The sequence below is a fragment of the Odocoileus virginianus genome, chromosome 8 (genome assembly GCF_023699985.2).
Source record: "Odocoileus virginianus isolate 20LAN1187 ecotype Illinois chromosome 8, Ovbor_1.2, whole genome shotgun sequence".
NCBI classification, from domain to species: Eukaryota; Metazoa; Chordata; class Mammalia; order Artiodactyla; family Cervidae; genus Odocoileus; species Odocoileus virginianus.
In genome coordinates, this window is record NC_069681.1 from 58072238 (window position 1) to 58087801 (window position 15564).

Consider the following 15564-nt stretch of genomic DNA (forward strand, 5'->3'; position numbering starts at 1 on the left):
ATTCAGGGATATTTCTTCCAGCTCTCTACTCCAGCATTCTCTAAATGCTCTGTCTATGTTCCTTCCTAGGTCGGTGTGAACCCCTGAACCTGATCTTCCTTTCCAGAGCTTCATACCTAAACCTCTGCAATCTTACCTTCAGGCCATCCTGTGAAGAGATATTTCCTTCTCAAATACTTTAATAGGACAACTACCTTGCTTACAACTTATACTACTTCAGTTTGACAGAGTAGCAGTGCAAGTTCTCAATCCACACAATTATTTTTAAGGTTTCCTACACTGCCCTCCCAATTTGTTCTTCAGCGGCAATTCGAAAGAGTGACTAACAGTTGGTTCCATCAAAGGAATATAGAGAAAGTCTTAATGTTATCCAACATGAAGATTTAGCCATTAAACAAATCCTGAATTGAGTATCCATCTATTAATCAGCTATTAAATTGGTGGACATGTAAAATAAATCCCAGGTTAGATAGGAATTTATTAGATGCAAATAATTATAAACAGCCCATAGAAGGTAAAGAAAAGAATACTTCAATTTTCTTTATGACCCTGATTTTTATTTGTGATGCCAATATAAGCAGCACAAAAATAAACTACAATCCCAGACTCCCTTTAGCTAGGCTTGTCAAGGGACACAGTTCTGGCCAATAAGATGTAAATGGAACTCATCAGAGGGCATTCCAGAAAAGTTTTTTTAAAGGAGCTGCCTACACTGACATGAGTTCTTTGCCCCTTGCCTTTTACCATTCTTTCTGTCCGAAAGGCTGGTTGCCATGCCCATAGGGACAAGAGTCATCTTATAATAATGAGAAAAGGAGCATATATTCTGGGGGAAAGTTAGAAGGGGACTAGGTCTTTGAATGACATTGTGTATACCAGGCTTAGCCTGCCTACTACCAGACTTTTTTCACATAAGAGAAAAATTAACCTCTATGTTTTATGCCACTCTCTTTTAGTTTCCTATAGCCAACAGTCTAACACATCCTTAACTGATATAGTTGGTAAAAAGTTTGATATAAAATTTTAAACTAACAAAGAGAGATATTTCAGGAAACAATGTTCATCATTGAGAAATTGACTCTTCTTTGGAGCAAAAGTTAAATAATTATTATAAATGCAGTTCATTATTTTTTCTTAAAAGGTGTTTCTGCTTCACAAATGTCTATTTTCTGTGATGTGAAAATGCAAAATGTGCCTACTATTTTTGGCTTTTTTACTGTCTATTGTTTATAAGTTTGCTCAGAGAAGAAAAGAAAATGGACTGCTTAGAGTCTTCAGACCAATGTCTAAAGCATACCCTCAGTTCCTATGAAAGCTTTAGTAGTTCTCCTCTATCACTACTTCAACCTTTCAAACAATGATTGATTGCAAACAATGGAAAGGTACTCTAACTTATGTAAGAAAAATAGGAATTTATTGGAATTATAGCAGGTGTGCAATAGTGTGACTTATATGAAATACATATTTAATCATCAGATGACCAAAATATATTATCCATATATATTTGGTCTTCATTCAAGTTTCCTGGATCACAGCTCCCAAAACCTTTGGAATTTCCTAAGTGATGAGAGTCATAAAGATGTCTTATGTCATGCTAATGAGGTGATTTTTGGACCACACCTAAAGATGGGTGCTGTTTGCCAAGAGAATTAAAGGATTCAAACTCTCAGCCCCACCTCCCAGCCTCTGGAGAATGAGTCAATCCCTAGTGTCAGAGGATTCAAATGTTTGGCATGAGAATTAAAGGATTCAAACTCTCAGCCCCACCCCCCAGCCTCTGGAGAATGAGTCAATCCCTAGTGTCAGAGGATTCAAACACTCATGCCTGTGTAATGTGTGTGTGTTAGTGGTAGTTGCTCAATCGTGTCCTACTCTTTGTGACCTGGTGGACCGTAGCCCACCAGGTTCCTGTGTCCATGGCATTCTCCAGGAAAGAACAATGGAGTGGGTAGCCATTCCCTTCTCCAGGGGATCTTCCCAACCCAGGGATTGAAATCTAGATCTCCTGCGTTGCAGGCAGATTCTTTATCGGGCAAGTCACCAGGGAAGCCCCACCTATGTAATGAAAATTCCATAAAAAACAAAAAGTACGAGGGTTTGGGGGTTGGAGAGAGTGGTACACCCAGAGATTATGGAAGCTCCCAGCCCTTTCCTCGTATCTTGCCCTGAGCTTCTTGTTCACTTCATTCTTCCTGAGTTAAATCCTTTCAGAATAAACCAGTAAGACAGTAAGTCTCTGAGTTCTGTGACAGGCCAGTCTAGCAAATGAACCTTACTAACCCAAGGAGAAAGTGGAGGGAACTTCTGATTTGTAGCCAGTTGGTTAAAAACACAGGTAACAACTGGACTTGCCATTGGCAGGTGAAGTGAGGTGGGGGATGGGCATGGAGAGCAGAGAGGACTGAACCCTTAATCTGTGCTATCTGATGCCTTCTCAGGGTAGCTACTGATAGGATCGGAATCAAGTTGAGTTCTAGATACTCTGCTGTGAGCTAAGAATTGTTTGTTTTCAGTGTGGGGAAGCCCCCTCCTAACACGTCCTGGAAACTGGTCTCAGAACCACCCCAAAGAGGGCGGCATACAGAATTGACAAGAAAGCTGAATGCAATGCATTCTGATCTTAAGAAGCTGGACTGAGGCCAAATTTCATGTTTAAGAGCACTGCCTTCTACAAGAATCCCCTCTCTTCACAAGCTCCAAGGTTCTCAGGCTTCCTTCTCCCCAACTAGCTACAAATTCAGGTTTCCCCTATTCCCTCAGGTTAGATAATTCACTGGAATAATGAACAGAACTCAGGAAAGTGTTATGTGTGCATGCATGGTAAGTCACTTCTGGTGTGTCTGGCTCTTTGCAACCCCATGGACTGTAGCCTGCCAGGCTCCTCTGTCCATGGGGATTCTCCAGGCAAGAATACTGGAGTGGGTAGCCATGCCCTCCTCCAGGGGATCTTCCCAACCCAGGGATCAAATCTGTGCCTCCTGCAGCTCCTGCATTGCAGGTGGATTCTTTTCCACTGAGTCACTGAGGAAGCCTCAGTGAAGTGTCATACTACTTACAAATTCAATTTTATTTTAATTTAAATACAAATCAAGACCAGTTGAATGCACAGATGTTTAATATATGGAATCTGGGAAGATCCAAAACACAAAGCTTTCATGTCCTTAGGATATTTCACACTCCTAGCACATAGCTGTATGGTTACCAACCAAGGAAGTTTACTAGAATTTGAGTGTCCAGGGTTTTTATTGAGGCTTCCTTCCATAGGTGTGATTAGTTACATCATTGCTTATGTGATTGAACTAAATCTTCAGCTCCCCAGCATCTGTGAAGGTCAGGTGGATACCACATAGCTCAAAGCACTAAATCTCTAATCTCATGGTTGGTCTTTGTGGTCTGAGAGCCTGGTCTATCTCATTAGTGAAACTATCCAAGAGTCTGCCATCACTTTCCTTGTTAGTATAAACTACTAGATGTGATCTGAAAGACCAACCATGAATAACAAAGACACTCGATCACTCAGGAAGTTCAGGGATTTAGAAGTTCCCTGCTAGTAGCCAGGACATAGCCCAGCCAAATTTTGTGTTATACAACATTGAAGAAAATCAGGAAATTTTCTTCAGTAAATCAGCAGGAACCAGGATCACAGTCAAGACTTGCCTGGAATTCACCAACATTGCCACAAACAGCATCATCCACACTAGACCCCATAGCACCAATGACATTCTCAAAATGAATGGATATCGTAGCTCCTTTGCCTCACTTCTAGTTTCAAAGCTCTTCGACATGAGTCTTTCACAATCCAAGTTTAGGTTGTGTGCACACACCCTAGCTTGCAGAGAAAAGGAATATTTATCCCGTGTGAGCTTCTAACGTGGAAGTATATAAACCTTACTTTGAATCTTCAAATAATGGAGATTTTCCCCAACTGAGGAGCTTGGGAACTTGGGCAGCAAAAATATGAAAGTTACCCCTATATTCCACTGTTTCCACTACTTAGCATCCATATACATCCTTCTTCTCCCCAAAATCTACTTCTGTAAAATACTATCTCTTGTATAATTGAAACACACTCTTTTACTCTTACAACATGGAGAACATTCAAAGTCCTATTATATACAAATCCAACTACAAGTCTCAGATCTTTGGGTGGCATCCCTTCCTTCTCTAGTTTTGCCTCCATCCCACAGAAATATTCCATATAAATATTGTTCAGCTTCTGGATTAGGTATTCCCTATATATAATAGTGAGTGCAAATGAGCAGGAAATGAGTTACATTAGTTAATTATATACATATGTAATATACATATAATGTATATAAAATATATAGTCATATATATGTGTATATATGGAGCAAAAGAGCAAGTAAGATCATATACAAGGGACTACAGTCCCTGTTTATTCAAAATCATGAAGACAAATAGGCCTTTTCCACTACCTACTGCATGTTCTCTTTGCCAGCAGCCAGTGCAAAAGCTGGTTGAATAACTTTGCCCCAGAATACTTCAAACCTTTATTCCTAAGAGCCCTGGGTCTTAGATGGTCCTACTATATAAGATTGAACTTGCCTTTATTTTTTTTTATTTTTTTTTTTTTTTTTTACATCTAGAAATGACTATACAAAGATCTCCAGCCCTATTCTCAGCTTGGCTGGCTCTGTCCACATTGTTTTCTGCCTCCATTGTGAAGTAATAATCCCATTTTTCCTTTGGTGTCAGAATTAATCATCCAGACAGCCCCATAATCCCTCTTTTCCATACATTCAACTCACAGAGAAGACCAGTGATAGTCTCCAGTTCCAACTCAAAAGAACCCTTGTTATGATGCCTTGTAGGTACATTTTTCCCTTGTTTACCAAATCCTTGAAGCCAGAGGCCTTGGAAGTTAGCACAGTTTTCTGGAGTAGATTATGAGGTGTAATCTTAATAACACCAAACACCATCCACTCTTACCCAGACTCATCTATTCCATCTATGAGTTAAAAGGGTCCCCACAGTTCTTTTCAGGTCCCCAAGGTTCTCCTGAAAAGGCGCTCCAGTCTCACACACACGGTCACTCATCTGGGACTCATAGGGAGTCTTCCATAGGCCATGCAAGCATTCTACAAGTCAGCTGCTTTCAGATGATAGCTGTACAATAAAACCAATAATCCCATGAGCAGCAGCACACTGCCTGATTTTACTCACTGAAAACCGAGTGTGTGGCCAGAGAAATGTTGAACATAATCTTCTGATGAAGGAAAAAGATTATATATTAAGTCCACAATCAATGGTGCTTTCAGAAGGAAAGCAACAGGCAGGAAAAGCAAATCTATATACTGAATGTTTGTTGGAAATTGTCCAAAGTAACAACCTGCCAGGACTTCCACCCAGGTCTTCAGTGCTTTGTTCAGGGTGAACAAATTCTACTGGAAAATTGAGCCCTCAGCAATGATGATGGTAAAAGAAGCATTATATAGAGAAGTCCCAATGTTTGGCACATTCATTTCTATAAATGCCATACTAAATTAAAACCACAAACTTGGTGGGTCATCTCTCATGGTTCAGAGGCCAGAACTTAGAAAGCAGGGTGTCAGTTGGTCCTATTCCTTCCCTCACCTCTTGTCACTTCAGGTGTCCCCTGGTTTATGGCTACATAACCCCCATCTCTGCCTCTCTATTCACCCGGCCTTCTCTGTGTCTGTGTGTTCTCTCCTCTCCTTCCTAAGGACGCTTGTCATTGGATTTAGGATCCACTCAGATATTCAGGGTTATCTCATCTCAAGATCCTTAACTTAATAACATCTGCAAAGACCCTTTCTCAAAACAATCACATTCACAGGTTCTGGGGTTAGGACAAGGATATATTTGAGGAGGGCAACGTTGAACCCACTATAATAAATCCCATCACTATCACCATTGCTACATCACTTATGAGACCACTAAGTCAGCACTAGTCAGAAGGAGAGGAGCTGACTGACATTTAGAGAGTATACCATCTTATCTATTCTGACCTTTTAGAGATTCTTGATAACCATTTAAATGGCATACTAATATTTTCCCACCTGGAGCCATCCCAAAAGGTTTATCTACATACCTCTAGCAAAACAGTCTTATTACCCTCAAACTCCTAACTGCCTGCTCACACTACTAACCACTATTAGTTTGAGTTATTACTTAACTCAATCCATGACTATTTCTAGGCAAATTAGAGGATGTCATGTCTGACTCTTTGCAACCCCGCGGATTGCAGCATGCCAGGCTTCCCTGTCCTTCACTATCCCCTGGAGTTTGCTCAAACTCATATCCATTGAGTCTGTAATTCCACCCAATCATCTCATCCTCTGTCACCCCCTTCTCCTCCTACCCTCAATCTTTTCCAGCATCAGTGTCCTCTCCAATGAGTCAGCTCTTCGCATCAGGTGGCCGAAGTATTGGAGCTTCAACATCAGTCCTTCCAATGAAAATTCAGGGTTGATTTCCTTTAGGATTGACTGGTTAGATTTCCTTGCTGTCCAAGGGACTCTCAAAAGTCTTCCCCAGCACCACAGTTCAAAAGCATGTATCCCCCCTCTTTAGAAAAACAACTGTAATAAATGATGCAGTATGGTAGAATTAGATCCACCTAATATTGGTTCCAGAACACCAGGAAGAAATGTGTATATGGCTTTTCAAGCTACTAATTAGTCATGGGAACACCTCCATGAGGTCATTCCCATGGTATAGAGAGGGAAAGCGGTAGAACAGGAAGATATCTACGGGGAGGAGAAACACCCTCCTTGTACAATTCAGCTTATCCATTCAACATTGGTGTGAGTCCATTCCTTATATAGATGTGAGCCTGAATGTATATTCCACTTGATGGACTACTGCTGGGTATGTCTCACTTCATGATTTGGTAGATAAGCTAATGACCAGTTCATAATGGGAAGCTCAGTTCACAGAATTGGGCTTTGAGGTTCTGCTGAGGTCCAGTAGCAATTCAAGAGGTATTTCTCAAAATAGGAACAGTTACTTGCTGAAGAAGCCATAGCTTATATTTCAAGAACGATACTATGAGTCTTGCCCCTGAGTTGACTTCTGGGGCTCCATAAAGCACCCCAATCTGCTACAGACAGCTCAGGCCTCATGGATCTGCGGGATCCCATGGGCTGCCTGATAGAACTGGTTGCACTTCAGCCTGGAATGACTGCCAGGGGCAGGACTGATCTGAGTTAGTAAGGGAAAAACGTCTGGAACAGCAGCTGCACTTGGAAGCCTCCCCTAATTAAGTTTATGATAATCCCCTCTCATTCTCCAAGACCCATTTGTCTTCCCCATCAGCCTAATTGGAGAGTTAAATGGGGCTGTGATAGAAATGACCACTCCCTGTGTTTCTAGTCATGGGTAGTAGCGCTAATCTCTGGGTTTCCACAGGGATGTGCTTTTTGCTCTTGGTTTACCCTTTTAGTGAGGAAGGTGAGATCTAGGGCTTCCATCATCATAGGTCCTTCCTCTCATAATAACTCACTTTGAGTCAGGATGCCAATGTCAATATCAGGCCATTGCCTGGTAGTTTCCCCCAGCATACACTCAGGAAATGGAGGGGAAATAAGAGGATGTGTCTTCAGGTCCCACTGTGCCCACTGTGTGGTGTACTTGGCTCAAGACTCTATTCATCACCTGACCACCAAAAGCTTCCACTCTGATCATTGAACCACAGTGCCAATTTTCCTTGCCAGGAATGTGCTATTTTGGATCCATTATCCCAAAACAGGGTGAAAGGTCTACTTATATTCCTTTCCTCAGAGTGTACTTACACCATAAAATGACCGCAGGTCTAGAAATAGAGATAATGACTGTCTCCCTTTTGGTGAGCTCTATGAAGAGACGTGGATTTTTTAATGCAAATTTGTTAGGAAATTTGTGAGTGGCCTATACATTTCCATAGACCCAATGATCAATAAACCAATGTCAAATCCCTTGTGTCTCTATTAGATAAAGCACAACCATCTAGTCTCTGGAGGTTAAGTGCCTGACTTGGCTTCTGCACCTGCCCACCTCCACCATAGGATCTTCCCATCTCCATTGTAAACAGGCAGATCAGTTCAATATTAGTGTCTCCCAATAAAATCCTTGATCTACACGGAAAGCCACAATCATGTTTTTTAATTTAATTTTTATTTTATACTGGCATAGAGTTCATTTCATTTTTCCATTTTTTATTTAAATATTTTAAAAAATCTTTACCGTGTTGAGTTTCTGCCCTAAAACAGTGCAAACCAGCCATAATTATACATACATCCCTCCCTCCATAACCTCGCTCCCTTCCCTGCATCCCATCCCTCCAGGTCATCTCGAAACATCAAGCTGGTCTCCCTGTGCTACACAGAAACTTCTCATCAGCTGTCTATCTTGTACCTGATAGTATATATGCACAATTACACTTTTAAATGATGCCGGTGGTTCCCTCTTCAAAGTATTTCTCAAGGCTTTTTCTGTGCCTATTTAGGAAGCACAGAAAGTACATAGGATTCATATCATAAATCTAGTTTGTTGATTCCCGTCTATATATTACAGCAAATCATGAATGGCATCTTAATCTTCTGTAGCGAAATCACCATTCAGTACAACTTTCTGTCAGTCAACCTACCTAGGAATTAAAATTAATTTGCCTTCGCAATGAATTCAGATAATTGCACATATGTTTTAATACAAATAAGTTTAATGTAAAACTATAGTTTTTCACTCTTTAGCATCTTCAACATGTTTGGGAGTTAGTCTCTCCTTTGTATGTTATAACATAAATTGCTAAATATACTTATTTTATTGTATAAATATATGACTATGGTAAACAACATAATTGAGTATTCAGATAACAACTCTAGTTATCAATGTGAGATAAACATTATGGAAAAGAGGCTGAGGACCCGAGGAGAACAGACTCAATCAAGAAAGGGAGGACTAGCTCACTAAGACTAAGAAAAGAATTTCCATGCTACTTGGGTTGCATCCACTAGCAGGAGAAGCTTAAAATATTTGGGGTTTGTGGATTATCCAAGTCCTTCAAACCCTCCCATGGTTTTTATTTCAATGTTCTGGGACTTACTCTGTTTCATTAAATACTTTAACCTTTCCCAGAAGATACCTGGAGAGAGGGCATAGTAAATAATGTGTTAACAATCCATGGTCAGCCTCTTCCTTTGTTTGTTGGGTACCTTAGCTTTGCAGCTGTTAGGGTCAAAAGATCCTACCAGGATGATCAAGTAGAGTCTCCTGGATTTAAGTTGGTGACTTGAGTTTCATATTTAATCTTGTAATTCTCTTTTAAAAAAAAAAAAGGAAAGAAAAAGTAGTCATTCCCACTCCCACTTGAATTCCTTCATGCTGTTATGTAATAGCAACAGGTTGACACCCAATGCCGTATTTTCAATGTGCGCGTGATTCCAAGTGATTGCGGGAGAAGAAACTGTTTCACCGCTGCTCACCATGATCTCTCTCACCTTTCTATCACTGACAAAGACTGCACTTTCACTAATTTTAGCCTGATTATGACAGGTAAAAGCCCCAGATTTCTTTTTTTTCAGAGGCTTAATGCAATAATCTACTCCTGGAAACAGATTCCATATAAGTCAAGGCTTTGATTGCCCAAAAGTACAAATACATGTATTTATTAATAGAAAACATTTGCGTGTTATTTAAAGATGGAGACTTATATACAGCCTCCTACATGATATTTTACCCCTTTATGATTTCCTTTATTATCTTTTTTTAATTCGGATAATATTCCAAAAAGGCTAGCAGGTTTCTACCCAATCTAGTAGAAGCAAATGAACTCTTCTATCATACTACATTGAATGCTTAAGCCAAAGTACTTTTTATTTTGATTTTTTTTTAATTTATGCTCTGCTGAGTAAATATCTACATATATATTTATTAAAGAAATTGAGTCCATAGGCAGATAAAATAATATAGGTACAAAGATAGTGTTCTTCTGTTCTATTCTCTAATTGTATTATCTTACCAAGAAAACATAGCACATTTAAGAGTAATTTTCTTTGATAGTGATTACTGAGATTATTCTGTTAAACACTAGATCTTTTCAAAAGTGTCTCTGTTATTTTTTTTTTCCATTTATTTTTATTAGTTGGAGGCTAATTACTTTACATCATTGCAGTGGTTTTTGTCATACATTGAAATGAATTAGCCATGGATTTACATGTATTCCCCATCCCAGTCCCCACTCCCACCTCCCTCTCCACCCGATCCCTCTGGGTCTTCCCAGTGCACCAGGCCCGAGCCCTTGTCTCATGCACCCAACCTGGGCTGGTGATCTGTTTCACCCTAGATAATATACATGTTTCGATGCTGTTCTCTTGAAACATCCCACCCTCGCCTTCTCCCAGAGTCCACAAGTCTATTCTATACATCTGAGTCTCTTATTTATTATTATTATTTATTGTTATTTTAATGTATATTGATTTAAACTGATCAACATGTTTTGCATTTTCAAAAATTTAGTTTGCTTTGCTCCCATCCCCTATTTTTTTTTTTTACAGAATTAATGACTGCAAATCTTGTGCTTGTTTCTGTTCCTTAGACTAATTTATTTTTCTTAGTGTGTCTTATTAAGACCAATTGGCACACATATCCCAATATTTTTATCTTCCCAAGCATTCCCTGCACATTCAGAATCAGTGTCTATTTTCAGTAACTTCATTATCCTTCCTAATCACAGGATATATTTCTTCACTGTTTCTCCATTTGAAACCCGATTTTATTACTCAGACTCTCTCCTGCAATTAATTTACTCTAGTTGAATTGCTGCTGTACTTCACCTGGGGAGAGCAGCATGCCTTTGGTGGGCCAAGTTAGCTCTTACCGAAACATGCAGTGTGGGGCCTTGGAGTCATCAAGTTAATTTATTTACAAACATATTAAGCTCCTACTGTATGAAGTGCATTGCATAGAGCACTCCAGAGGGAATACAAGAGAAATAATCTCCACTTTAGATTTATAATAGATTTATAAATTCATGAGGAAAACACCCAGAAGTCAAATCAATTCTTCTTTACCATGTGAATCAGCCCCAAGTGGACTAGTTTCTTCATACAGTGATTTAGCAAATTTTAATCCATGCCTACTATGTGCCAGTCGCTAGGTCTGATTTTAGGAATGCAGTAAAACCGTGGTACCTGGTCTCATGGCCTTTGAAGCAAACTCTGGAAGGCCGGTGGTGAACAGAAAGAATCGATTACAAAGAACAAGCATGGAATTACCTGGGAGCAGGCAATATGGAAATCTAATCTAATCACGGGGCACCAGAAAGACTTCCTTGAATTAATGATGGGCTTCCCTGGTGGCTCAGTCAGTAAAGAATTTAAAAATTTAAATTTTTAAATTGCAATGCAGGAGACCTGGGTTCGATTCCTGGGTCGGGAAGATCCCCTGGAGAAGGAAATGGCAACCCATTCCAGTATTCTTGCCTGGAGAATCCCATGAACAGAGGAGCCTGGCAGGCTACAGTCCATGGGGTTGCAAGAGCTGGACGTAACTTAGCGACTAAACCATCACCACCACACTAAAAAGATGAATTATGTTAGATAGATAAAGGGGAGAAGTAGAATACAAGGGCTGAGAGGGTATTGACCAAACGATTTATTGCAGAGGCCTTTGGAAAGAGAGAACCCCTGAGATGGTATGTAAATCAATCTGAAAAGAATTATAAAGCATTAGCTATGTTCTTTGTAAAAAACTTTCTGTGTACTGGAAAGGACACAGATTCATGTAAACCATTGATGAACACATTCCAAGTGGAAAGAACAGCTTAACAAAGAATGAAAGGCAAAATCACGTGTGTAGACTGGCTTGATCATGGAAGGAAAGCTGAGGAGTAGCGTGAAATGAGGTTGCATAGAGATGAGGAAAGTCAGCAGAACACTCAATATCTAAGGAGATGTTCTAGACTATAAATATAAACTAAATGAGAATAAGGAGAATTAGAGGCTAGAAGGTGAATCTTTGGAGCAAGAGGAGTCTTCTTGTCTGGATGAGGGGGGCACAGCAGAGGCCATTGATGCCCTGCCCAAATCACATTGGCATCACCAGTCCTGTCTCCACACTCACCACCTGCCTCCTACACAAGCATCTGTGACTCTCCACCCTCAGGCTTTCTCTGGCCAAGGGAGGTGCCCTGGCCTATCCAGGGAGCAAGCAGGACTTCTGGAGGAGTTCAGGCTTATAAGCAAGACAAAACAGAAATACAATATATCAATACCCTGGTTCTCTCATCCCAGCAGAGAGGGAAACTCTGATGCAGGTTCTCCACCTTCCAAACATCCCAGCAGGATGGCACATCAAATGTCTTTCTTCTCTTCTCCATGTTACTCCTCTACTCTCCTATCAATCTTCCTGGGATCACCTCCAAGTAAACTACTTCCATGAAATCCTCATCTCATGGCCCACTTATGGGGAGCTCAAAGTGAGCAATTAGTTCTTGGGGAAGTTGAGAAAGAAGAAGGAGTGTTTGGACATGGTGATAAAGAGACGATCCCTTATTGGGTATCTAATCCATGAATTGGGCTTCCTTGGTGGCTCAGTGGCAAGGAATTCGACCTTTGATGCAGGAGATGTGGGCTCAATCCCTGGGTCAGGAAGATCCCTTGTAGAAGGAATTGGCAACCCACTCCACTATTCTTGCCTGGAGAATCTCCATGGACAGAGGAGCCTGGTGGGGTACAGTCTATGGGGTCACAATGCAGTTGGACAGGACTTACGGATTGAGCAACCACCACTTATGAATTACTTGCCCATCCCTATAACCTGTAGCCAACTCCATATTCTCCTAGTAACAAAGACAGATCTTCTAAATTGCACTGTTTATCCAGATCCAGAGTTGCAGATCACTAGTGCTAACAGGGACAAAGAGACAAGGTCTTTCACTTACACAAATCAACCAAAGTATTGTAATATAATGCAGTATAATATTTAATGCCTTCCCTAATTGTGTCCCAGCTACTGATCTCAGTTTGTTTTGGTTACCATCCCACAGAGAACAAGTACCCATGGAACCAGGACATCTCTGCATTAATAAGCAACTAAAAGACACTTAGCTGCAGCCCTCCTACAGGTAAGGCAGATGAGGTGCAAAGAAGAGAAATGACTTTGACAAAGTCAAACAGTTGGTGAGTGGAGGCCTGCAAATAAGACCTAGTTTTTGTCGTTCCGTTGAGTGCATGCAACCCCACAGTAGTCTGCCAGTTGGGGGAGTGAAGGGGAAACCGTCAAACATAAGAGGAAACTGTTGTTTTAGCATACATACGGTAACAGACTAGACAAACAGAAGGCAGTTGCTCTTAGTGCTCATAAAAGAGCAGACTTTAGACAGAAAAATGATAACTCATAAAATTCTAAAACTTCTCCTTTTGCCACATATGTTTTTATTTCCCCCTGAACTGAAAGATAATACAAGTTAATGTGTAAAAACAGCAGTTCAGTACCCTCAGGTAATGATAAGATATGTGTCTAAGTGACCTTGGTTATTTAATACAAACCAGACTGTTCAACTGAAACAGAGAGTAGCTGTTAGTTACTAATCAGAACACCCCCCACCAGCGCTCAGAAATGAAAATCCAAAAGGGAAGAGTGGGATCAAGCAGAACGCATCTAGAAAAAGGCAACCAAGGAACCAGTGCCGCCCTGGAGTGTCAGTGGCTGTCAATACAGTCACTTTGTGGAAACTAACTTGGGTCTACAAAACAAGACCTCCAAGTATATCATCTTTATTAACCTGTAACTAGAATTGATTTCCGTAACAAACTCACAGTCTCCCAGGTGACAAAACTTAATTTCCATCCAATTATGACCTTCTGCCAGGGTTGCATCTAAGTTTCTAGAGGCCATTATGGAGAGCGGGGGGCGGGGGGGTGGGGGTTGATCTGACAGAGTACCTGAGCATCACTGCAAATGGAGGGGCTGGTAAGATTTGTTTCTGTTGCTTAGTCACTCAGTCGTGTCTGACTCTTTGCAACCCCATGGGCTGCAGCACACCAGGTTTCCCTGTCCATCACCAAACCTAGAGCTTGCTCAAACTCTTAAAAAAGTGATGCCATCCAACCATCTCATCCTCTGCCATCCCCTTCTCCTCCTGCTTCCAACCTTTCCCAGTATCAGGGTCTTTTCCAATGAGTCAGTTCTTCGCATTAGACGGCCAAAGAATTGGAGCTTCAACTTCAGTATCAGTCCTCAGTGATTATTCAGGGTTGATTTCCTTTAGGATGGACTGATTTGATCTCCTTGCAGTCCAAGGGACTCTGATTTGGATCTTACTTATTGATCCACACATTTTCCTACATCTGCCTCATACTCACATGAGACCTGCCAGCATCCTGCACACATTTGCATCACTCTGGGCTACAAGGAAAAGTGGTCTGCCTTCCTCACACCACGGTTTATTTAAGTCATATGTTTGGAATTGTTTTTGTTTTATTTCATTTATTTTACTTGTTTTTAGCCACCGGGCCATACTGATTCCAGTGTTAGTCATTATCAGAGACTTGAGCCAAGTGTACCTTAAACTTGAAGCTCTTCATTCTTCATTTCTTGACATGAACTGGGTAACTTCTCAGTTGATGATGACATTAGATTGGAACCTAAGAAAACTTTATTTGAAATGTATGGAAATACACGGAGAGCGTGGGAGCCTAGGGCGCTGACGCAGGTCCACCCTCCCTGAACACTGCTTGTGAGGTTTCTTGGGCTCCAGAGCCACGCTGCTTCCCCCAGCCCTCCTCAGCGAAGGTGGCACAGACTCTGCTCTGTCTCAGGTTTCCAACCTCTTCAGGTCCCGGGCCTCTGGCCAAGGAGGACAGAAGCAGGAGGATTTCCAGGGAACAAGCCAAGCTCTATGCTCTTACCTCCCCTGGGCCACACGCCTTCCCCTGTCTAGACTCTCTAATTGGGAAACTAACCCTGACTGATTAAAACTTCTTTCAGATTTTGCCTTGTATCTTGACCTTACCTTTTGAAAATCCCAAAATCCAAACCTTTCACTCTTTTTTTTTCTCTGTTGCTCGGCGCCTCATGGACTAGTGGCTTGAATAGAGAAAGGATCAAGAAATAGCAAATGCAATGCCCCAGAAAGTGAAGATTGATCACCAATAATTATATATAAAAATATGTGTCCAGTGACACCAATAGCAGTTTTAATCCTCATTCTTCCTTTTCACATGTAATATAAAATTTAAAGGGCTTCCCCAGAGGCTCAGCTGTAAAGAATCCACCTGCAATGCAGGAGATGCTGGTTTGATACCTGGGTGGGGACAATCCCCTGGAGAAGGGTGAGGCAACCCACTCCAGTATTCTTGCCTGAAGAATCCCTGGACAGGGGAGCCTGGAGGGCTGTGGTCCATTGGGTCACAAAGAATCGGACACGACTGTAGCAACTGAACATGCACACATAAAATTTTACATGTGATGAAAATTGAGACTGCTGAATGTCAGTGAGTCTCTTTGTAATTCCTAGACCATTTCCAAAACAGTATGGCAGCAATTAGGAATACCTTAGAGAAAAGCACTACTCAGAATTTTCCACTGATGAGAGAGAAGCTT

General features: G+C 41.0%; 1 protein-coding gene across 1 annotated transcript in view; it reads left to right on the forward strand.

The window, feature by feature from the left end:
- The window catches only part of KLF12 (KLF transcription factor 12), a 708032-nt gene that overhangs the window by 39861 nt on the left and 652607 nt on the right, over positions 1 to 15564 (forward strand). Inside the window, exon 2 of the mRNA XM_070471576.1 lies at positions 13007 to 13084. The gene's annotated coding sequence lies outside the window, so the exon portion shown is untranslated. The remainder of the gene's footprint in view (positions 1 to 13006; positions 13085 to 15564) is intronic.